This window comes from Pongo abelii, chromosome 1 (genome assembly GCF_028885655.2).
Source record: "Pongo abelii isolate AG06213 chromosome 1, NHGRI_mPonAbe1-v2.0_pri, whole genome shotgun sequence".
Taxonomy (NCBI): Eukaryota; Metazoa; Chordata; class Mammalia; order Primates; family Hominidae; genus Pongo; species Pongo abelii.
In genome coordinates, this window is record NC_071985.2 from 198,196,299 (window position 1) to 198,221,273 (window position 24,975).

Here is a 24,975-nt window from a genome sequence, read left to right on the forward strand (position 1 = left end):
AGCACTTAGGGAGGCTGAAGCAGGCAGATCACTTGAGGTCAGGAGTTCGAGATGAGCCTGGCCAACAGGGCAAAACCCTGTCTCTACTAAAAATACAAAAATTTGCCAGGTGCATGCCTGTAATCCCAGCCACTCAGGAAGCTGAGGCACGAGAATCGCTGAACCCAGGAGGTAGAGGTTGCAGTGAGCTAAGATCACACCACTGAACTCCAGCCTGGGTGACAGAGGGAGACTCCATCTCAAAAAAAATGAAATAAAAATAAATAAATCACAACCATATAGGCCATCTTCATGATTGCAATCTGAGTTTCTTTAAAATGGAGGGAGAAAGTAAAGATACTTGCACATCCATGTTTTTACTGACTTGCTTAGTTTTTCTAAAGCATTCAAATTTTCACAGAAACAACGGTTTACTTTTCAAAGTAAATTTCACTAGTGTAAAAAAAAGTACAAGTTAACTTACATAACTACAATGGCAAGTACTAATAAAGTTTGGGAACAAACACAATAAATCTTGGTAAGCATGCTGAATTGTGTGGCTGTGTCTGAAACTACTAGATGCTCCTCAATAGCCACTCTAGTTTTCTCCTTTAGTGACAGACCCTGATTCTTATCAGAGCACATTTACAATAGAAAAATGGTTAAGTCTTATGTATGATCCTAAACTGAAAAAGAATCATAGTCATTAATATGGCAATAGCCAAAAGAAAACTCTGCATGAGAATGAGATAATAACTACAATGTAATAATTTAGTCTTCTTTCAAGTTGCAGGAATGGACACATTAAGGAACCAGTATTTTTTTAATGGGCTAGAACAGAAAGCGAAGTGTATCATATAGAATGACAATAAGTAATGCTACAACAAAATGTTTGTGTACACACAGAGATACACATGTATATGTCTCAATGTAAAATATATCTCTAACAGTGTTTCAAATTTTTTTTTAAAGTTTGAAACCAGTGGAATATTTAGATCAATCTGATTTTATAGCTTACCAAAAGGTGATAAATATGTACACTTGATACATTTCTGATAGAAATGAGTTTGATTTTTACCAATTTTAATAGTCAACTTACACACTAAGGCTTTAAAAATTATGACTGAAGTACAGTATAAACCATTTTACAAAACAAATCATTGTTTTTCAATATGAGAACAACTACAACAGACTTTACTTTTTAGAATGATCCCTGTTATTTCTAGTGTTCTGGCAACAATGATCAATAAGATTAGAGGTATCTATATAAACTGACAAAACATTCAGCAATTACCTAAAAACTGTCAAAAGTCTATTAAAACTGAAGCACATCACTGTAATAAACTATCATCTTACTGAGTAAAATTTTCATCTTATTACATGTCAGTATTTCAAAGAGCATATTACTTTTGTAAGCAGAATAACATAATATTTAAACAAAATAATAAATACAAAAGTCATTTTTGACAATAATGGCAGAAGCACAATACCACAGAGATACGGGGAGACAGTAGCAACTACCCAACTGTACCCCAATCTTTAGGCCCATAAGCATTCCTACTATTCTTCTTCCTTCTAATTCCAAAATTTCTGTAACATAGTTCTGTTACTTATAAAACAAAAATCTGTATTTTCATCTTCTCTCTCCACTTGTCACAGCAGATTTAGCTGATATCCCTTTCTATTCAGATAAACAAGAATCTGTTCAAGCCCTGAACCTAATTTTTAACGCTACCCCTTATAATCCAGGGAAAAAAAAAAAGAAAGCAATGTTAAAATAATCCTTTATTAAGGGCTTTATAACTGTAGAGACACAGTAACTTGTACTTTTTTTTCCCTCAATGGCATCAGTAAATTTATAACAACTTCATTTTTTTACTCTCATAAGTTCATTAACAGAATAAACCACTTCTACTAGAGCTCATACTATGTGCAAAAATGGTCAATGGAGATTTTTTTGAAAATAAAAGTAGAAGGCTGGGTGCGGTGGCTCACGCCTGTAATCCCAGCACTTTGGGAGGCCGAGGCCGGTGGATCACCTGAGGTCAGGAGTTAGAGACCAGCCTGGCCAACATGGTGAAACCCTGTCTCTACTAAAAATACAAGTAATTAGCCAGGTGTGGTGGCGTGTGCCTGTAATCCTAGCTACTTGGGAGGCTGAGGCAGGAGAACTGCTTGAAGCCAGGAGGTAGAGGTTGCAGTGAGCCAAGATAGCGCCATTGCACTCCAGCCTGGGTGACAAGAGCAAAACTCCATCTCAAAATAAATATATATATATAGAAGAAGTCCTACTTACACAATTTTATCCAGGGCCTATTTCTGGATGGCTCTAAGCTAAGAATGATTTTACATTTTTAAAAGGTTGTAAAAAGAATAAGGAGAATGCAAAAAGTCGTATTTGTTGACCACAGCCAAGAAAGCTTAAATATTTACTATTTGGCCCTTTAGGAAAAAGGTTTGCTAACACTCCATCTATGGCAATGTGGCTATGTGTGGTTCACACAGTACAACTGGCATTATGGCAGAGAAATAATATTGAGTTAAATAGGCTTAGAAAGCTACTTAGGGAAATTATCTATAGAACTATTTCTTTCTCTTCTTTTTTTCTTTTTTTTTTTTGAGATGGAGTCTCGCTTTGTGACCCAGGCTGGAGTACAGTGGCGTGATCTTGGCTCACTACAACCTCCGCCTCCTAGGTTCAAGTGATTCTCCTGCCTCAGCTCCCTCAGTCGCTGGGATTACAGGCGTATGCCATCACTCCCAGCTAATTTTTGTGTTTGTAGTAGAGGCAGGGTTTCACCATATTGGCCAAGCTGGTCTCGAACTCCTGACCTCAAGTGATCCACCTGCCCCAGCCTCCCAAAGTGTTGGGATCAGGTGTGAACCACTGTGCCTGGCCTGAAAATATATTTTTTTTAAAAGGAACTTCCGGAACTAACAAATACAGTATCTAAAATAAAAATTTACTAGATGGGTTAATAGTAGATTTGACAATACAAAAGAAAATAACAGCTAAAGAGGAAGACAGTGTAATAAAAACCATACAGACAGCACAGAGAAGAGAAAAAGAAAAGGCTGAAAACAAAGAGCAACAGACCTAAAATAAAAATTTACTCAACCAAATTAAACCCAAAGTAGAAGAAAGGTACAATAAAGATAAGAAAACAATCTATGCAATAGAAGATGGATCAATAACAGAGAAAAATTAATAAAACCAAAAACAAGATTTTTGAAAAAAAAATTGATAAACTTCTAGACGGACCATTAAAAAAAAAAGAGAAAAATATAAACAACCAATAAGCACATGAAAAGATGCACAACATCACAAATCATTAGAGAAATGCATATCGAAACCACAATGAGATACCACCTTGGACCCATTAAGATGACTATTAACCAAGAAAGAAAAGAAGAGAAAGAGAGATAGAGGAACGGAAGGATGGAAGGAAGAAAGGAAGGAAGTTAGGAAGGGGAAGGGAAGGGAAGACAATGGAGGGGAAAGGAAAGGAAGGAAGGGAAGGGAGGGAAGGACAGGAAGGGAGGGAAGGGAGGGCAAGGAGGGAAGGGAGGGAAGGGAGGGAAGGGAGGGAAGGGAGGGAGGGACAGAGGGAACAAGTGTCGGCAAAGATGTGGAGAAATTTAAAACCTTGTGCACTATAAATGCAAACGATTTAACATGGTGCAGCTGTATGGAAAACAGTGGCAGTTCCACAAAAAATTTAAAAATAGAATTATCATATTACCCTCAAAGAGCTGAAAGCAGGATCTCAAAGAGATATCTGTACTCCCATGTTCATAGCAGCCTCATCCACAACAGCTAAAAGGTAGAAGAAACCCAAGTGTCCAACTAAAGATAAACAGACAAAATGTGGTATATACATACAATGGAATATTATTCAGCCTTAAAAAGGAAAGGAATTCTGACACATACTACAAAATGGATGAACTTTGCAGACATTATGCTAAGTAAAATCAGTCCAAATAAAGATAAACACTGCATGATTCCACTTACATAACATACAGAATTTTACAGAATACCTGAATTCATAAAGACAAAGTAGAAGGGTGATTGCCACAGGCTGAAAGAAGAGAGAAATTTCGAGTTGGGAAACTGGGTGTACAGTTTCAGTTTCGCAAAATGAAAAGCATTCTAGAGATTGATTGCACAACAATGTAAACGGTTAATGCTACTGAACTGTACACTTAAAAACGGTGAAGATGGTAAATTTCATTTTATGCATATTTTACTACAATTAAAGTTTTTAAAGATATTTTTTAACAAGTAATATGGGAGGCTGGGTACAGTGGCTCACGGTTGTAATCCCAGCAACCGTGGGATTGGGAGGCCAAGGCAGGCGGATTGATTGAGCCCAGGAATTCAAGGCCAGCCTGGGCAGCATGGTGAAACCCCATCTCTACAAAACATACAAAAATTAGCCGGTGAAGTGGCATGCACCTGTAATCCTCAGGAAGCTGAGGCTGGAGAATCACTTGAGCCCGGGAGACGGAGATGGCAGTGAGTCGAGATCGCACCACTGCCTTCTAGAGCCTGGGCAACAGGAGTAAAACCATGTCTTTAAAAAAAAAAAAGTAATACGGGGAGTGGGGGAGGATACACATTACCAATATTAGGAATGAAATAAGGAACTACAGATTTTATAGAAATTAAAAATAAACTAAGAAAATATTATAAACAACTGGAGGTCCACACAGTTTAAAATATTAACTTGATGGCAATACATAAGAATGCTTAACAACTTTACAAAAATAAATGACAGTTTAGCTTTGTGATATGCAATACAGTAGCCATGTGACACCTGTGACTATTTAAACTTAATTCTAATTAAATTACACTTGATCTTAGCCAAGAGGCCCAGAAGCAATAAATTTAGTTAAACTAAAACTTCAGTTCTGCACCCACCACATTTCAAGTGCTCAACAGTCACAGGTGCCAGTGGCTACCATACTTTAACTGTGTACAGACAGAACATTTCCATGATGATGCAGACTGACTGTGCAGATAGCGAAATGGCTCAAAAGGTGAAAATTACCAAAACTGACATGGAAGAAATAGAAAATCTCAATAGCCCCAGGCCCAGATGTCTCCACTAGTGAATTGAATAAATAAAACACTTAAGAAATAATAACCCATCTTATATGAACTCTTTAAGCAAATACGAGAAAGGAACATTTCCTAATTTTATATGGCCAATATTGCCCTGGGACCAAAACCAGGAAAACACATTACATGAAAAATACACGCCAGTATCTTTCACAAACATAGGTGCTTAAAATATTAGCATAAATACTTAAAATATTGGCAAATTGAATATAGAAACATATAAAACAAATAATATATCATAAGTAAGATTTATCCCATAAATGCAAAGTAAGTTTAATATTTTAAAATTCATCTTCATATTAACACATTAAAGGAAAAAATAACATGGTCATCTAAATAGAGAAAAAGCAACTGGCAAAATTTAATACTCATTCATGAAAATATCTTTCAGTAAACTAAAAAGAGAAAAGAAGGTCTTTGATCTGAGAGAAGGCATCTATAAAAAAAAAAAAAAACAACATCTCATGACCTACTTAACAGTTTAAGACTGAATACTTTCCCCCTAAGTTGAAAAAAAACAGTTAAAAATCTCTCCTCTCACCACTTCTACTCAATACTGTAATAAAGATCCTAGCGGCTGGACACAGAGGCTTACACCCGTAATCCCAGCACTTAGGGAGGTCGAGGCAGGTGGCTCACTTGAGGCCAGGAGTTCGAGATCAGCCTGGCCAACATGGAGAAACCCCATCTCTACTAAAAATATAAAAATCAGTCAGGCATGGTGGTACACGCCTGTAATTCCAGCTACTCAGGGGGCTGAGGCACGACAATCGCTTGAACCCAGGAGGTAGAGGTTGCAGTGAGCCCAGATAGCGCCACTGCACTCCAGCCTGGGCAACAGAGCAAGAATGTCTCAAAAAAAAAAGGAAAAAATAAATATTCCATGCTTATGGAAAGACTATATTATATATACTTAAGGTATTAATTTTCCCCCAAATTAATCTAGAGATTTAATGTAACTCCAAAGTCTCTGTGGATTATTCTAGAAATTTACACATTGACTCTAAAATGTATGTGTAACTACAAGAGACATGAAAAGCCAAAACAATTTTTCTTTTTTTTTTTGAGACAGAGTCTCGCTCTGTCGCCCAGGCTGGAGCGCAGTGGCGTGATCTCAGCTCACTGCAACCTCCGCCTCCTGGGTTCAAGCAATTGTCTGCCTCAGCCTCCCGAGTAGCTGGGATTACAGGTGCCCGTCACTGTGCAAAGCTAATTTTTGTATTTTTAGTAGAGATGGGGTTTCACCATGCTGGCCAGGCTGGTCTTGAACTCCTGACTTCGTGATCCACCCACCTCGGCCTCCCAAAATGCTGGGATTACAGGCGTGAGCCACCACGCCTGGCCATGCCAAAACAATTAAAAAAAAACAAAAAACAGAACTGGATGACTTATACCAATATTTAAAGTCTGAAATTATTTCAAAGTGAAAAGTTCAAGTTCAAATGCTTTGAAAATATAATAAATTTTATTATCTAGAAGTTATAACTCAACAACATATATTTAATTTTTTAAAAACTTCATTTATAGTTGCCTAATTTGAAATATCTATGGATATAACAAAATAGGTACAAGACCTATACTTGGAAAACAACAAAACATTGTTAAGTAAAATTAAAGAAGCTTAAACAAACTAAAAGACACATCATGCTCATGAACTGAAAGATTTATTACTATTTAGATGTCAATTCCCCCTAAACCGATCTACAGATCCAACACAACCCCAATAGAAACTCCAGTAAGCTTTTTGGTAGAAACTGACAATCTGCTTCTAAAATGTATATGGAAATGTAGAAGATCTATGGTAGCAAAACAACTTTGAAAAATAATGACTTAGAACATCTGATTATTTATTTACTTATTTATATATTTATTTTTGAGACGGAGTCTCACTCTGTCACCCAGGCTGGAGTGCAGTGGCGCAATCTCGGCTCACTGCAACCTCTGCCTCCTGGGTTCAAGTGATTCTCCGGCCTCAGTCTCCCAAGTAGTTGGGACCACAGGCGCGTGCCACCACGCCCGGCTAATTTTTTTGTATTTTTAGTAGAGACGGGGTTTCATTGTGTTAGCCAGGATGGTCTTGATCTCCTGACCTTGTGATCTGCCCGCCTTGGCTTCCCAAAGTGCTGGGATTACAGGCATGTGCCACCGCGCTCGGCCTATTTATTTTTTTTGAAACGGAGTTTTGCTCTTGTTGCCCAGGCTGGAGTGCAATGGCCCAGTCTCGACTCACTGCAACCTCCGCCTCCTGGGTTCAAGCTATTCTCCTGTCTCAGCCTCCCAAATAGCTGGAATTTCAGGTGTCTGCCACCATGCCCGGCTAATTTTTGTATTTTTAGTAGAGACGGGGTTTCACCATGTTGGCCAGGCTGGTCTCGAACTCCTGACCTCAGGCAATCCGCCCACCTTGGCCTCCCAAAGTGCTGGGATTACAGGTGTCAGCCACTGTGCCCAGCCAAACTTCCGACTTAATATAAAGCTAAATTAACGAAGACAGTGTGATATTGGCCTAAGGATAAACATACGGATTTGTGGAATAGGAAAGTCCAAAAATAGACTCAAAAACATTGGTCAAATGACTTCCCACAAAAGTGCCAAGGTAAATCAATCAAAAAAAAAAAAGTCTTCAATAAATGTTACTGATACAACTGGACATCCATATACAAAAAGATTTATTTTACACTACATACAGAAACTTGAAATGGATCATCAACTTAAGCATAAAAGCTAAGCCTAAACTATAAGGTTTCTAGAAAAAAAGCAAGTACAAATTTTCATGATCTTATGATAAATTTCTTAGAACACAGCATAGACCATAAAAATATAATAATAAAATTGGGCTTCATCGATATTAAAAATTTGTGCTTTTCAAAGGACACCAACAATACAACAAAAGGCAATCCAAAGAACAGATGAATGCATAGATGGATGGATGGATGGATATGGAGAGAGAAATACAGATGTAGATTGATGGAGACAGACACAGAGATAACCCCATCTGTTTCTATCAGTCCATCTATTGAGACTTGTATCCAAACTATTATACATAAAGAATCCTGGGCCAGGCTCAGGATTCTCATGCCTGTAGTCTCAGTAATTTGGGAGGCTGAGGCGGGCAGGTTGCTTGAGGCCAGGAGTTCGCTACCAGCCTGGGCAACATGGTGAAACCCCATCTCTACAAAAAAGTACAAAAAGAAAAAACAAAAAAGTAGCTGGGCATGGTGGCATGTGCCTATGGTCCCAGCTACTTAGGAGGCTGAGGTGGGAGGATCACGTGAGCCCAGAAAATTGAAGTTGCAGTGAGCCATGATCACACCACTGCACTCCATCCTGGGCAACTGACTGAGACCCTGTCTTAACAACAACAACAACAACAACAACAACAAAAAGGATCCTTACAACTTCATAAAAAGAAGACAAACAAATTTTAAGATGGACAAAAATTCAAACATACACTTCACAAAACAACATTTAGGAAAGGCCAATAAGTACTCTGAAAAATGCTCAACACCACTGGTTACCAGGGAAATGCATTGAGATGCTACTTTCCATCCCCCACAAAACAGCTACAGTTCAAAAGACAGGGACGACTTAAATGAAATGGAGGCCAAGAGCAGTGTAATCCCAGAACTTTGGGAGGCCGAGGCAGGAGGATTGCTTGAACCCAGGAGTTCGAGACCAGCCTAGGCAACAGAGAGAGACCTTCTCTCTACAAAAAATAAAAATAAAAAAAATTGCCAGGAATGGTGGCACATGCCTGTGGTCCCAGCTACGGGGGAGGGTGAGGTGGGAGGCTCACTTGAGCATGAGAGGTGGGGCCTGCAGTGAGCTGAGGTGGCGCCACTGCACTCCTGAAACAGAGCGAGACCCTGTCTAAAAATAACAACAACAAAAATGAAATGAACAAATGCCTTGAAAAATACAACCTACCAAAAACAGATACAAGATGAAACATAAAATTCTTTAAATGCTGTATCTATTAAAGAAAGTGAATTCAGAATTTTAAATCATCACACCAAGAAATATCTAGGTCCAGATAATTTCAGTGATTAATTGTATAAAAATTTAACGAAGCTATAACTCCAATCTTAACACAAAATTTGTCAGGAAAATATTAGCAAACTGAATCTAGCAATATATAAATACTAATATTATTTAGCCATTCCTCAAGGTAGAATGGGAATATATATTTTTTAATGTAATAAAGCCTAAGCCTATTTGACAGAAACCAACTACAATCAGCCCCCAATGACAAAATACTACAAATTAACTACTTTACTTAGAATCAAGAATTAGTCAAAAGTCACTACTACTTTAATATTTAATGAAGTCCTATAAATTTTAGCAAAACAGTAAAATTACATAATCTGAACAAGCTGGAAAAAAGGAATAAAATAGTTTTAGATGATATGGCTTTATGAATGCATAACTACAGACTCAAATTTATTTTAAAAGCCTACTAGATTTAATATGGGAATTAAGTAACACCCTGACTATTCTTGCAATAAGAATCTAGAAATGAAAAAAGTTTTTCAATATAAAAAATAAAAATTTTTACATTTGTCAAAGTACTAAAGAACAACTGATACAAGAAAACGCACAATAAATATTACTTGAAAATAAAATGTTAGTGAATGGCATAAAATAAGATCTGTATGCTAAGATTTGGGCGTATTGTTCTTATTGTATGTAAGAACAAATACATAATAAAAATATTGATTCTGCCCAAAAGTAATATACGTACATGTATGCATTTTCAATGAGAAGTCCAACAAAATATTTTTGGAAAGTATATAAAATCATGTTAAAATTTAGTGGCTTAATGGAAAGCAAAAATTACAAAAAATAAAACTGAGACAGTGGCTTGACCCAGCAGATAAATGTCCATACCACAAAGCCAATAAATACACAGTAATTTAAAAATACTCCTTCAAATAAATATACAAATAATAAAAATCAATATGGCATCAATATAAAAATAAATATATTAATAGAATGTAATAGAAATTCCAAAAATAGATCCCAATATACATAGAACTTTAAATATATCTCAGTGGTGCTAATTCAGTTCAGTGATAAAAAGATTATGGTGGCACAATAGGTTACTCATCTAAGGAATAAAAGTGGACCCCAATCTTGCCCTACATCCAATTAAATAAAACTTAAATGCTAAAATATAAAATAAAGAGCTTGCATGATAATCCTTTATAGCAGGGGTACCCAAACCCCAGGCCACAGACCAGTACCAGTCCATGGCCTGTTAGAAACTGGGCCTCACAGCAGAAGGTCAGCATCCCACAAGCAAGCAAAGCTTCATCTGTATTTACAGCCACTCCCCATCGCTTGAATTACCGCCTAAGCTGTGCCTCCTGTCAGATCAGCTGCAGCATTAAATTCTCATAGGAGCGCAAACCCTATTGCGAACTATGCATGTGAGGGATCTAGGTTGCCTGCCCATTATGAGAATCTATTGCCTGATGATCAGTCACTTAACTCCCATCACTCCCAGATAGGACCATCTAGTTGCAGGAAAACAAGACCAGGGCTCCCACTGATTCTACATTATAATGTGCTGTATAATGATTTTCATTATATATTACAATCTAATAATAACAGAAATAAAGTGCACAATAAATGTAATGTGCTTGAATCATCCCAAAACCATCCTGCCTCTCCCCCGATGCCTGGGTCCATGGAAAAACTGTCTTCCACAAAACTGGTCCCTGGTGCCAAAACAGGTTGGGGACTGCTACTTTACAGAGTAAATTATAAAACTTTATTCAAAGACATTAAAGATTTAAACAAATACAAAGACATACCAAGTTCATGGATAGAAAGACACAATGCCACTTCTCTCTCAGTTGATCTACACATTCATGATAATTCAATAAAATTCCCAAAAAACTTTTGTTATTTGATTTTGTTCTGTCAGAAACTTCCCAAGATATTTCTAATGTAAACAGGGGCAAGAATAGGCAAAACATTCCTGAAGAAAAATTTTCAGGGACGTGTCCCATCAGATTATTAAGAATTATTATACAGCTCATTCATTACAACACCTTGGTACTGTCACAGGAATAAACAAACAGTCCAAGAAAACATTAACTGAGAATGTGGGGAGATGCCTACAAATGTAGTTATAGAGTAACTTTGCAGCTTACTGGAGAAAGGAGGTAGTATTTGATAGATGCTGGTGAGTAAGGTAATTTATTAGCCTTATAATAGTAAACAAAATTAGTTCTCTACTCCACACCATATAAAAAATTAGTGTAGGGTAATTCAAAAGCTATATGTGAAACGCAAAATCAATAAAGATTTTAGGAAATAACATACAGTCATCCCTCCATATCCATGGCGCACTAGTTCCAGGACACCCCTCCCAACCATGCTCAAAACGCACAGATGCTCAAGTCCCTTATATAAAATGGAATAGTATTTGCATATAATCTATACACATCCTCCCATATACTTTAATTCATCTCTAGGTTACTTATAGAACTTAATATTATGGGCTCATGCCTGTAATCCCAGCACTTTGGGAGGCCGAGACAGGCGGATCACCTGAGGTCAAGAGTTTGAGACCATCCTGGCCAATGTGGTGAAACCCCATCTCTACTAAAAATACAAAAATCAACTGGGTGTGGTGGCAGGTGCCTATAATCCCAGCTATTCGGGAGGCTGAGGCAGGAGAATTGCTTGAACCCAGGAGGCGGAGGTAGCAGTGAGCAAAGATCGCGCCACTGAACTCCAGCTTGGGCGACAAGAGTGAAACGCCATCTTAAAAAAAAAAAAAAGAATATAATGTTAATGCTATGTAAATAGTTGTTATATTTTATTGTTTAGGGAATAATGACAAGAAAAAGAAGTCTTTATATGTTCAGAACAAATGCAATCATTAATATTTTTTCCAAATATTTTTGATCCATGATTGGTTAAATCTGCAGATCCAGAACCCATGGATACAGAGGGCAAACTGTAATTGCTCTTCCTGATCTCAGCCCAGGAAATTTTTCCTAAATAAAATGGGGGTTAAAATATAAACCATAAAGGAAAAGACTGATAAATTTATTATCATTCAACTACATTAAAATCAATTAACTTCTGCATATGCAAAGATTTTATGAAGACATAAGAGATGAGTGAGAAGTTTCTTTGCACCATCTATAACTGGTAAGTTTATTGTTCAGAACATTTAGAGAACGCCTACAATTCAATTAGAAAAAAACTAACAGCAAGTGGGTAATAGATTTAATGTAACAGGCATTTCACACAAAAAATTAAAAATACCCAATAAACATGAAAAAATGTTCAACTAATCATTAATAAGGAAATGCAAATTAAAGACAAAATGAAGTTCATGTTATATCCTCCATACTGACAAAGATTAAAAGTCTAATAAATCAAGTGTTGGCCAGATGTGAGGTGACCACAACTTTAATTAACCAGTAACAGAAATGTAAATGGATAAAACTAGTCTTTCCTTGGTATTACTGGGGCTTTGGTTCCAGGACATTCCCCTACCCCACAGATACCAAAACCTGAGCATATTCAAGGCCTACAGTTGGCATGAGACTGCTGATATGAAAAAAAGTCAGCCCTCTGTATAAGCAGGTTTCACATCCCTCACATACTGCATTTTCTATCCACGCTTGGTTGCAGGATCCACTGATACAGAGGCCCAACTGTATTTACTAAATAAAATCCAAAATCCATGCATAAGTGGACCCGTACAGTTCAAGCCTATGTTGTTCAAGGATCAACTGCACAAAAGTTTTGCATTTCTAGCAAAGTTGAGAATGTACACCCCCCTAGGCCTGAGCAATCACTTCCTCAAATATACCCTACAACAGGGGTAGGTAAAACTATGCCTGCATGTCAAATCCAAGAGACCTACCTGCTGTTTCTGTATAGCCCAAGAGCTAAGAATGATTTTCACATGTTTTAATAGTTTAAAAAACAATCAAAAGAACATTCCCTGACACATGAAAAATTACACTAAATTCAAATTTCAGAGTCCATAAAGTTTTGTCAGAAACACAATAATCCATTTATGTACTATCTATATTGTTTTTATTTATTTTATTTTATTTTTGAGATGGAGTCTCTCTCTGTCACCCAGGTTGGAGTGCAGTTGTGCAATCCTGGCTCACTGCAACCTCCACCTCCTGGGTTCAAAGGATTCTCCTGTCTCAGCCTCCCAAGTAGCTGGGATTACAGGTGCCTGCCACCGCGCCCAGCTGATTTCTGTATTTTTAGTAGAGATGGGGTTTCGCCATGTTAGCCAGGCTGGTCTCCTGACCTCAGGTGATCCACCCACCTCAGCCTCCCAAAGTGTGGGATTACAGGTGTGAGCCACCACACCCGGCCTTATCTGTATTGTTTTTATGCTACAAAGGCAGAGCTGAACTGCTGCAACAGAGACAGTATGATCTACAAAGTCTAAAACGTTTACTGTCTGGCCCTTTAGAGAAAAAGTTTGCCAACCTCTGCCCTAGAGACCTACCATAAGAAACAGATCTTATACTGAATTGCATACATATTAATTTCTTATATGTTATCAAAAAACATATGCAAGAATAATCATAAAGGATAAATTTGCAATAGAAAAACTAGAAACATCAAGAAATCTATAGACAACAGGATGGATTTACTATATACATATATATATATTTTGAGTTGGAGTCTTGCTCTGTTGCTCAGGCTAGAATGCAGTGGTGCAATCTTGGCTCACTGTAACCTCCACCTCCCAGGTTCAAGCGATTCCCCTGCCTCAGTTTCCCAAGTAGCTGTGACTACAGGCGTGCAACATCACATCCAGCTAATTTTGTATTTTTTTTTTTAGCGGAGATGGGGTTTCATCATGTTGGCCAGGCTGGTCTCGAACTCCTGACCTCAAGTGATCTGCCCATCTCAGCTTCCCAAAGTGCTGGGATTACATGTGTGAGCCACCGTGCCCGGCCCAGAAAGAGGTTTAATTGACTCATAGCTCAGCATGGCTGGGGAGGCCTCAGTAAACTTACAATTATGACAGAAGGGGAAGCTGGCATGTCTTACATGGTGGCAGGCAAGAGCATGAAGAGCACATGAAAACTACCATTTATAAAACCATGATACCTCATGAGAATTCACTCGTTGTCACAAGAACAACCTTGGGGGAACTGCCCCTATAATCCAATCACTTCTCTTTTGTAGAGACATGAGGACTACAGGTCACTCCCTTGAATGTGGGGATTACAATTCGAGATGAGATTTGGGTGGGGACACAGAGCCAAACCATATCATGGATTATATAAACAACTGAATATTATTCAGCCTTAAAAATGAAAGTAATTGGCTGGGCGTGGTGGCTCATGCCTGTAATCCCAGCATTTTGGAAGGCTGGGGTGGGCAGATCACCTGAGGTCAGGAATGAGACCAGCCTGACCAACGTGGTACAGTCCTGTCTCTACTAAAAATACAAAATTATACCAAAAATACAAAATTAGCCAGGAGTGGTAGCCCACGCCTGTAATCCTAGCTACTCGGGAGGCTGAGGCAGGAGAATCGCTTGAATCTGGGAGGTGGAGGTTGCAGTGAGCCAAGATCCTGCCACTACACTCAAGCCTGGGCAACAAGAGTGAAACTCTGTATCAAAAAAAAAAAAAAAAAAAAAAGAAGGTAATTGTGACTCATGTTACAACATGTGTCAGAATGTTCAACATGGTACCACAAGTTTCAACATGATGAACCTTGAGGATATACTAACGTATCATTTTTACCTTAAAAATGAAGGTAATTCTAACACATGCTACAACATGTATCAGAATGTTCAACATGGTACAAGAAGGTTCAACATGGAACATGGTTCCACAAGGTGGTTCCACATGATGAACCTTGAGGATATGCTATCGTACACACAGTTACTATCATAGTCAAACTCTTAGAAGATAAAACTTCTAAGGTTGCCAGGGGATGAAGATGGGGTGATGAGGACTTATTGATCAATGGGTACAGAGTTTCAGTTTTGCAGGATGAAAAAGTTCCAGAGATCTGTTGCACAACAGTGTGAATATACTTAACACTACTGAACTGCACACTTAGGTGGTAAATTTTATGGTTTTTTTTTTTTTTTTTTTTGAGACGGAGTCTTGCTCTCTCGCCCAGGCTCACTGCAAGCTCCACCTCCCAGGTTCACGCCATTCTCCTGCCTCAGCCTCCTGAGTAGCTGGGACTACAGGCGCCCACCATCACGTCCGGCTAATTTTTTATATTTTTAGTAGAGACAAGGTTTCACCGTGTTAGCCAGGATGGTCTCGATCTCCTGACCTCGTGATCCTCCCACCTTGACCTCCCAAAGTGCTGGGATTACAGGCGTTGAGCCACTGCGCCCGGCCCAGAATTTTATGTTTTTTCCAAAATTTAAAAGTTATATATTTATATAATGAATTATCATGCATTGGTGACAAACAAATAAACAAGAACCACATACAACAATGCAGTAAAATCTCAGAAATACGCAATGAGGGCCGGGCATGGTGGCTCACACCTGTAATCCCAGCATTTGCAAGGCAGAGGCGGACGGATCAAGAGTCCTGGTCAGGAGTTTGAGATCAGCCTTGCCAGCATGGTGAAACCTCATCTCTACTAAAAATATAAAAATTAGCCAAGCATGGTGGTGGGTGCCTACAGTCCCAGCTACTCGGGATGCTGAGGCAGGAGAATCACTTGAACCTGGGAAGCAGAGATCGCAGTGAACCGAGATCGCATCACTGCACTCCAGCCTGGGTGACAGAGCGAGACTCTGTCTGGAAAAAAAAAAAAAAAAAAAGCAATAGGAAATAAAAGCAAGTGGTAACACACAGCATGATTCAAAAACAATACAAAGCTCAAAAACAAGCAACACTACAAATATTCAATAATTGTGGTAAAGGAAAAGCAAGAAAATAAACACAAAATTCAGGATGATGGCTACCTTTTTGGAGAGGTGGCTACTTGTATAAGACTGGGAAACTGGCATCAAGAGCATGAAAATATACATTTTAAAAAGCTAAGTGGTTAAGGGTTTTCATAAAATATATCTTACATTGTAAGTGTATTTTGTGTTTAATAATTTATAAAAAGCTTTCGAAGTATTCCGAGAAATAACCAAGGAGTGAGAAAAACTTTCTTAAACAAGACTGAAAACCCAGATGTCATAAACAATACCAAAATGTTTAAGTGTCAAAAACATTTATTTAGCTCAAGATGACACAAAAAGGAAGTCAAATGAGGGAAATCAGAACTCCCGCCCCCATCAAAAGAACTTTACGTTATGCATTCTCAAAGTTAAAAATCCTGAATGAATACAGTGATTGTCTATTATGTATATCTGAATCTTCTTTCAGATGTATGCTTTACTGTGCTTACTGTAACTCACCATAACAGCTATTATTAAAATATAAAACAAGCTTACAACTTGCTATGAAGAAAAAGTAAACTTTTTTTAAAGGGCAAAAGATATTCATTCTTCAACAAATATTTATTACTAGACAATACAGAGAAAGCCAGTCTAAATGTTAAACTTATTAAAAGCTGCTCAAATTCTACAAGAGTTGGGAACATGCAAATTGAAGTTAAGGCTGTGATATTTTACATCCATCAGACTGGAAAATATTAAGAAGAGCTATCATATATACTAATGGATGGCGGAAGGTGTTCTTATACACTGCTGGTGGAAATGTGAGGTATTAAAGTGCTTTTTTACTTTTTAGAAACAAGGTCTCTTTCTGTCACCCAGGCTGGAGTACAGTGGCATAATCATAGTTCACTGTAGCCTCGAACTCCTGGGCTCAAGCAGTTTTCTCACCTCAGCCTCTCAAGTAACTGGGACTACAGGCATGCGCCCCCATGCCCAACTAATTTTTTCTGTATTTTTTGTAGAGACGGAGTTTCGCCATGTTTCCCAGGCTGGTCTCGAACTCCTGGGCTCAAGCAATCCGCCCACCTCAGTCTCCCAAAGTGGTGGGATTACAGCATGCTTTTTGGTGGGATAGCATTGGGAGATATACCTAATGCTAGATGACGAGTTGGTGGGTGCAGCGCACCAGCATGGCACATGTATACATATGTAACTTACCTGCACGTTGCGCACATGTACCATAGAGCCTAAAGTATAATAATAATAATAATAATAATAATAATAAAAAGAAAAAAAATCACAGAATCCTTATTCTTTGGAATCTAACCACATACACAAAATGACCAATTTACAAAAACATACATTAAAGGACTTTTAATGTATCATTGTTCATTGTGGCAGAAAAAATCTTAAACAACATAAATGCCTAAAAACAAAGCAGAAAATGACTTATTGTGCATCAAAATCACAGAATAGAGAGCTGTTCCGGTTGAGGTGAAGGGGTTTTATGAAGTACTCAAGACAGAGAGAAGTGAGGAGGAGAAAAGTATGTATATGATCCCATTTTTGTTAAATAAGAAAAACTCAAAATCCTGACATACATATATTTGTGTATGTTTATGTAAATAATGATTTTATGAGCATTGAAAAAACATGGAAGGCTACCTACAAAGCTGTTGACACAGGTTATGAGAGGGGATAGGAACAATGATATGGGAAGGTGAGGCCAAGCCAACAGAAAAGCCAAAATGTTACTCTTAAAAAATCATATATGGGCCAGGTGCAGTAGCTGACACTTGTAATCCTAGCCCTTTGGGAGGCCGAGATAGGTAGATCAACTTGAGACCGAGAGCTTGAGACCAGCTTGGCCAACATGGTGAAACCCTGTCTCTATTAAAAATACAAAAAATTAGCCGGGCGTGGTGGTGCACCTGTAGTCCCAGCTACCCGGGAGGCTGAGGAACAGGAATTGCTTGAGCCCAGGAGGCGGAGGCTACAGTGAGCTTAGATCGCACCACTGCGCTCCAACCTGGGCAACAGAGCAAGACTCTGTCTCAAAAAAAAAAAAAAAAAAAAATCCTGTATGATCAGATTCATGAAATTTACATACATGTATTACTGGAAATAGTTAATGCCATGAAGATCCAAACACAGACCTATAGGATAAAATTTTTAAAGCTATTTGATGGCTTAGAATATTTTTTAACAGGGTATTTTATATGCTGTGACAGCAGATTTTATTTTATAAAAATGGCTGCAACAGTATCTTCCATCCATGTGCTCTTCTATAACGTGACCTTCACCCTCCCTCCTCCTATTAAGATGTGGGGTCTATAGCTTCTGAATCTGGGCAAGCTTGTGAACTGCTTGGTGGAAGGGATGCCAAATTACTTCTGAAGCTAGGTCAGAAAAGATGATGCACCAGCATGGGCAACATAGCCAAGACCCATTTCTACAAAAAAAATTTAAAACTCAGGCGAGTGCAGAGGTGCAGGCCTATAGTTCTAGCTACCTGGGAGGTTGAGGCAGGAGGATCACTTGAGCCCAGGAGTTCGAGGTCAGAGTGAATTATGATAGTCACTACACTACAGCCTGGGTGACAGGATGAGAGCCTGTCTGGGGAAAAATAATAATAATAATATAACTTATGCCTTATTCACTGAATCATTATTTTGCTTGGATCCCTGAGCCACCAAAAAAGAAGTGAGAAGACCTTAAGGCTGCCACACTATGAGGAAGGCAAGGTAACAGACTACGCACAGGTGCTCAAGTCAGCAGTCACAGTCTTTGAGTCCTGTTAGGCAAGGCACCAAACATAAGTGAACAAACTTTCAGATTATTCCAACATCAAGCCATTCAGTCAACTTCAGCCTCCAAATCTTCTCAGTCAAGACCAAAGACATTGTGGAGAAAAAAAAAAAAAAATCCCTAGTATACCCTTTCTGAACACCTGAGCCATTGAATCCTTGAGCTTAATAAATGTGTTTTACACATTAGTTATGGGGTGATTTGTTAAGTAGCACATACCAGCAATCAGAATGCAAATTCAGAATATATCTTACATAATTTAGAAGGCTATGGAAAACTACATTAACTGACTTAAAAAGTGACACTAGTGATTAACAATGTCAAATTTCTAGACTCTGCATAAAATTCACAAAACAACTATAAGAAAACCAGTATTTTCTAAATCAATACTATTTAACATAAGGAGATTTTAAATATGTATAATTTAATAAATGATTAATAGACATCTATTTCACCCACATGGCTATTAGTAAATGTATTCTAGATAACAAAATTCTATTTTTTTCTCTTATCTTTTCACTGGGAAATGGGTCAGAACCCTGTATTTGGAATCATCTTATATTCAAATATTTACAACATACTTTTACCACCCTCTTATCCTACTGATCAACCTAAACTAAAATTCACATAGAACTTATATCTCCTTTTTAGTGTCAGAGTTTCCTTGATACCACAATTTTATTATTTATTTATTTATTTATTTATTTTTGAGATGGAGTCTTTTTCTGTTTCTCAGGATGCCAGAGTGCGGTGGCACGATCTCGGCTCACTGCAACCTCCGCTTCCAGGGTTCAAGTGATTCTCCTGCCTCAGCCTCCCAAATAGCTGGGATTAAAGGTGCCCGCCACCACACCCAGTGAATTTTTTGTATTTTTAGTAGCAACAGGGTTTCACCATGTTGGCTAGGCTGGTCTTGAACTCCTGACCTCAAGCGATCCACCCGCCTCGGCCTCCCAAAGTGCTGGGATTACAGGCGTGAGCCACTACACCTGACGGACACCACAATTTTATTGATAACAATGCTGAAATTGCTATAAGTTACTGGCAAAAACATAAACCTTTTACCAATACAGAGATAAAACAAAAATCAGTTTAGTTCAGTTTATTCATTTGAAAATTGTATACTAATCACTGATCAGTTTGTTTAATTCAAGAAGAACCTATACCTTTATTTAAGGATAACTAAAAAATTATTGAGAACTGTGAGGTGTTTTTCAATTAACACCATCTCAATTCTCTACCCATGTTTACATCCCTAAAGAAGACTTTTAGGCTTTGATTTCAACATTCTCATAAAGAAAGTATTCCTTTACAATGTTTGAAGGACCCAAATAATACTTAGCAAAAGACCACGTAAACAAAAATTTTTAAGTATTTTTTTAAAAAAAGACTCAAATTATCAGTTTTTTTATTTTTTGTTTGTTCCATTTAGAAAAATTTTAATTATATCAGTTCTTTTAAAAATCGAGCTGCACTGATAAGGCAGACACATTATAATTCAGACACAAACTGATGCTGATGCTCCACAAGCAGCCACAAAAACTTCAGTCATGGTTAATATACCTAAAACTATTTCTGAATTACTTTATAAGTTACTCCACTATTTTGTCGAATAATAGTTATTCTTCAAAACCTGTGATTCAAGTGAACTAGGGTGAGGTACAGAAACAGGTAATGAAAGATTTGAAAGGAGGGATTTTGTAGCTAGGTAAATCAGCATTCAAATCCTGATTCCATCACTTAAAAGTGAAATGATGTCTCTAAGCCTTAGTTTGCTCCTTAGTGAAATAGAAACAGTCATAGTACCTTTGAAAAAAGGTTGTTGCAGCAGACACTATGTACACAATAACAATTCTCTCCGTTTGCCTTACTAAGAGAGCCTCAATTTTATTCTTGACAACAATGGGCTCAGCTAAAGGATTACTATTCCCAGCTTTCTTTGAAGGTAGGATGGCCAATGAGATATAAACCTAAGTACACAGGTAGAGTTTCCAGGAAAGTTCTTCAAGAAGCTGATTCTGTTCAGAAGTGTGCCTTTTGCTCTCCTTCCTCCCTACTCCAGGCTCAAGATACAGCAGCCATCCTAGAACACCACGCTACCTTGAAAATGGAAGTCACACACTAGGGATAAAATCCAGATAGCTGGAAGAGCTTTCTTGATAACCACAGAGCCATATTATCATCTGGGCTTCTTTTATATGAGAAATAACTTCTTTTCTTTCCTGATTCCTTCCTTATCCTTCCTCCCTCCCTCCCTCTCTCCCTCCCTCCCTCCCTTCTTCCCTTCCTTCCTTTTATATTTTGAGACAGGGTCTTTCTCTGCAGCTCAGGCTGGAGTGCAATGGCACCATCAGTTCACTGTAACCTCAAATTCTTGGGCTCAATCAATCCTCCTGACTCAATCTCCCAAGCAGCTGGGACTACAGGCATGCACCACCACATCCAACTATTTTATGTATTTTTTGTAGAGACAGGGTCTTGCTATGTGCCCAGGCTGGTTTTGAACTCCTGGGTTCATGCAATCCTCTTGCTTCAGCCTCCCAAAGTACTGGAATTACAGGTGTGAGCCACCATGCCGCGCCAAGAAATAAAGTTCTATTGTGTTTCTATTATATATAGTTAAACCTAATATCCTAATTAATATAATTATTATTAGAATTTTTAAAGGGCAGGGCATGGTGACTCATGCTGGTAATCCTAGCAGTTTGGGAGGCAGTGGAAGGAAGACTGCTTGACCCCAGGAGTTTGAAGCCAGCCTCAGCAACATAGCAAGACCCTGCCTCAATTAAACCAGAGAAAGGGAGAATTTTTAAAAGATAATACATGTAACTTTTTCACAAGTAAACTAGTACACTGAAAGTAGTCAAAATAATAAGAATAATTTTTAGAATCCAAATAACTGTACTTCATGAACAAATCAGCAATGCTCTTACTTTTGCCCTGAAACTGTCAAGTCTGCTATGTTCAATAAACTTACTCTACCAATAAGAAAAGTAACCATTGCTGAGTAACCAGTTGGTTATCTTAGAGCCATTTAATGAATAAAAATCCTTGACTTAAGGAAGCAACTATCTGAATATATTAAATAAAAACAATCCTCCTATTTTATTTCAACTTCTTTAAAACTTCACATAAACTAGTAATGGTTGAGGGAACATGAATTTAAGATCATCTACAGAATCAGTCATTTCCTCTAACACACCATGTATCTTTAAAAATCCACATCACAAATTCTCCTGACACAGGAGAACAAACTTGAAGAACCGTACCTTCTCTTCTCACCTGTATGAAATGTTGAAGTCTTCTTTCTTTTAAATCCCTTTCACTGAAGATATGGTATCTTTGGAAAGTCAATTCTGATTTTTCATGTTTAAACTAGATTTCTCAATGTCTTCACAAATGGGGTTAGCCTCTGCTAGTTTATGTGTGCCAATAATTAGCAAATACTATATTTTGCTGACAGTGATGGGATTATACCACAGTAGGGCAGAATTTGATCTACAAAACAAGTATTTGAGGTCCCACATCCTGGTGGTGTTGGGCAATGAGTAGATGGTAGGTCTAGCAGGGTAGGTCTGGTAGGTCTAGTGCTACACCAGACATTTTGAGACACTTCCCTGACATACAGTTAATCTTTTCTTCTAGACATGAATCCCAAGACAAAATGAGAGGGCTAGGATGATCATCTTTGGTATCGGAGCTTTCCAGAATATCATCTATGTAGCTGTCTGCCCTTATCTCTCTTGAATAGGGGTCTATGTTCCTGAATTCCCCTCACAGAGAGAGGTCAGTATTCCTTCCAAGCTAGTCACTTCTCTGCCTCCAGGGCTTTCAATATCCTTTTAATTTAAACTACCAGAAAAGGGGAGATAAAGGGTAACCTTTATTGCACCATTTGCAACTAACATTTGGTATAAAACCTTCTGGTTGGCTGGGTGTGGTGGCTCACTCCTGTAATCCCAGCACTTTGGGAGGCCAAGGCAGGAGGATTGTTTGAGGCCAGGTGTTTAAGACCTGATTGGAAAACATAATAAGACTTAATCTCTACAAAAATAAAAATAAAATAAAATAAAATTTAAAAAATTAGCCAGGCATGGTGATCACATCTATAGTCCCAGCTACTCGGACGCTGAGATGGGAGGATCACTTGACCCCAGGAGTTCAAGGTTGCAGTGAGCTATGATCATGCCACTGCACTCCAGCCTAGGCAACTGCAAGACCCTGTCTCTAAAATAAAAACTAAAATAAAGAATAAAACATTCTGCTTGTAAATCTAGAGCCTAATAATGTTTAAGGAAGGAGAGCAGAGAAACATAAACCATGCACCAGAAACATAACCATGCACCAGAAACACAAACCCCAAATGTTGGGTGTAGAACTCCAAGTACAGTAGCCCGGCTACAGGTTTAATACAGATTCCTATTGCCTCTTTAAGATTGTTTTTACTGCAACAACCTTAACAATGCATCATATTAAAATCTTCATTAGAAAGCTATATGATTCATTTCTAATACCAATATACGCACTTGAGCAAAGGCATATCATCCAAAATAGGTATTCAAACATTATTTGGCGAAAGTGAGTAGTGACAGAGGGATGCCTTCCAAGAGGTATGTTTTACTATCTGGCCTGGTTTCCCTGACCATAGATAATTGGTTCAAAGATGAACATGAGAATCAAGCTGGCCCAATCATAATCTTTCTCCAAACAACTTGAAATTTAGAATGGATATACAGAAAGACTAAAAATCATGAGAATATAACTGCTTTCTGGCAGCACTTGTAGAGAACAGACATGATCTCCTTTTGCTGAGTACCCTGGAGGAAATTCATTTTATCTTATATTTTATGAAATATCCTAGTATATATCTAAAATGTTTCTTCTGGATAAGCTAGCTAAATTCTATTTTTGATTGCCTAACACAAAAAAGACACACAATAACTAAATCCACTGAAGATCAGGAGATATAGTTACCTCTCAATATCCAATAACATAAAATCAGATGGTAGTCTAAAAATATTATTATTCTAAAATATTAAACTAATTACAAAGAGAAAGAAAGTACAGATCCTACTGGTAGAAGTAATTTTTTTTTTTAAAAAGTACATTCCCTTAATTCAACAACTCTAGTTGACAAAATTTATCTTTCATAAAAAAGCACAAAAATATCCTTTCATAATTGATCAATTCTATTCTTGGAATTTATTCTACAGAATGCTTCAACAAGTATACAAAGATGTGTATGGGAATACATATTCAATATTCTTAATAATAATGCAAAATTGAAAATAAATTACACATGTATAAAAGAAGCTAGTTAAATTATAGTACAGCAGGTCCTCTAATAACATTTCATTCAATGTTATTTTGCTGTAGCACTGAAGACAGAAACAAAGCCTGGGCGCTGTGGCTCACGCCTGTAATCCCAGAACTTCGGGAGGCCGAGGCAGGTGGATCACTTGAGGTCAGGAGTTCGAGAACAGCCTGGCCAACATGGTAAAACCCCTTCTCTACCAAAAATACAAAAAATTAGCTAGGAGTTGTGACGTGTGCCTGTAGTCCCAGTAACTCAGGAGGCTGACACAGGAGAATCACTTGAACCTGTGAGGCAGAGGTTGCAGTGAGCCTAGATCACGCCACTTCACTCAAGCCTGGGTGACAAAGCAAGGCTCCATCTCAAAAAAAGAGAGAAAAAAAATGACTCCAAGCCAGGGCTATTATTTATGTGGAGTTTGTATATTCTCTCCATGTCTGCAGGAGTTTTCTCCAGATGTTCTAGATTCCTCCCACATCCCAAAGATGTGCACATTAGGTTAATTAACATGTCTAAATTGTCCCAGTCTGAGTGAGCATGGGTGTGTGTGTGTGAATGCATGCTGTGATGGGATGGCATCCTGCCCAGGACTGGTTCCTGCCTTGTGCCCTGAGGCTGCCAGGATAGGCTTCGGCCACCCATGACCCTGAATTGGAATAAGGGGATTGGAAAATGAACGAATGAATACAAATTATTGTAATAAAATTCATAAAATATATAATCAGCACAGAAATGTACATAAATGATACATTCAGTGAGCCCATCATGTTTATTATTGTTTGTTTCTGAACTGCATGGTGGTAGGAGGTGCTCTTGACAGTGTTTGCTTTGCAAACATTTATTCCTTAAGTTAACCAACCACCACTACAAGCACCATCA

At 38.0% G+C, this 24,975-nt stretch overlaps 1 protein-coding gene across 8 annotated transcripts in view; it reads right to left on the minus strand.

Annotated features, from left to right (window-relative positions):
• The window catches only part of ZMYM4 (zinc finger MYM-type containing 4), a 156,247-nt gene that overhangs the window by 72,905 nt on the left and 58,367 nt on the right, over window positions 1-24,975 (minus strand). The window contains exon 3 of one of the 8 annotated variants that reach the window (XM_054537882.2): window positions 3,723-3,796. The exons of the other annotated variants lie outside the window; for them this stretch is intronic. The gene's annotated coding sequence lies outside the window, so the exon portion shown is untranslated. The remainder of the gene's footprint in view (window positions 1-3,722; window positions 3,797-24,975) is intronic. 8 annotated transcript variants of the gene reach the window in all.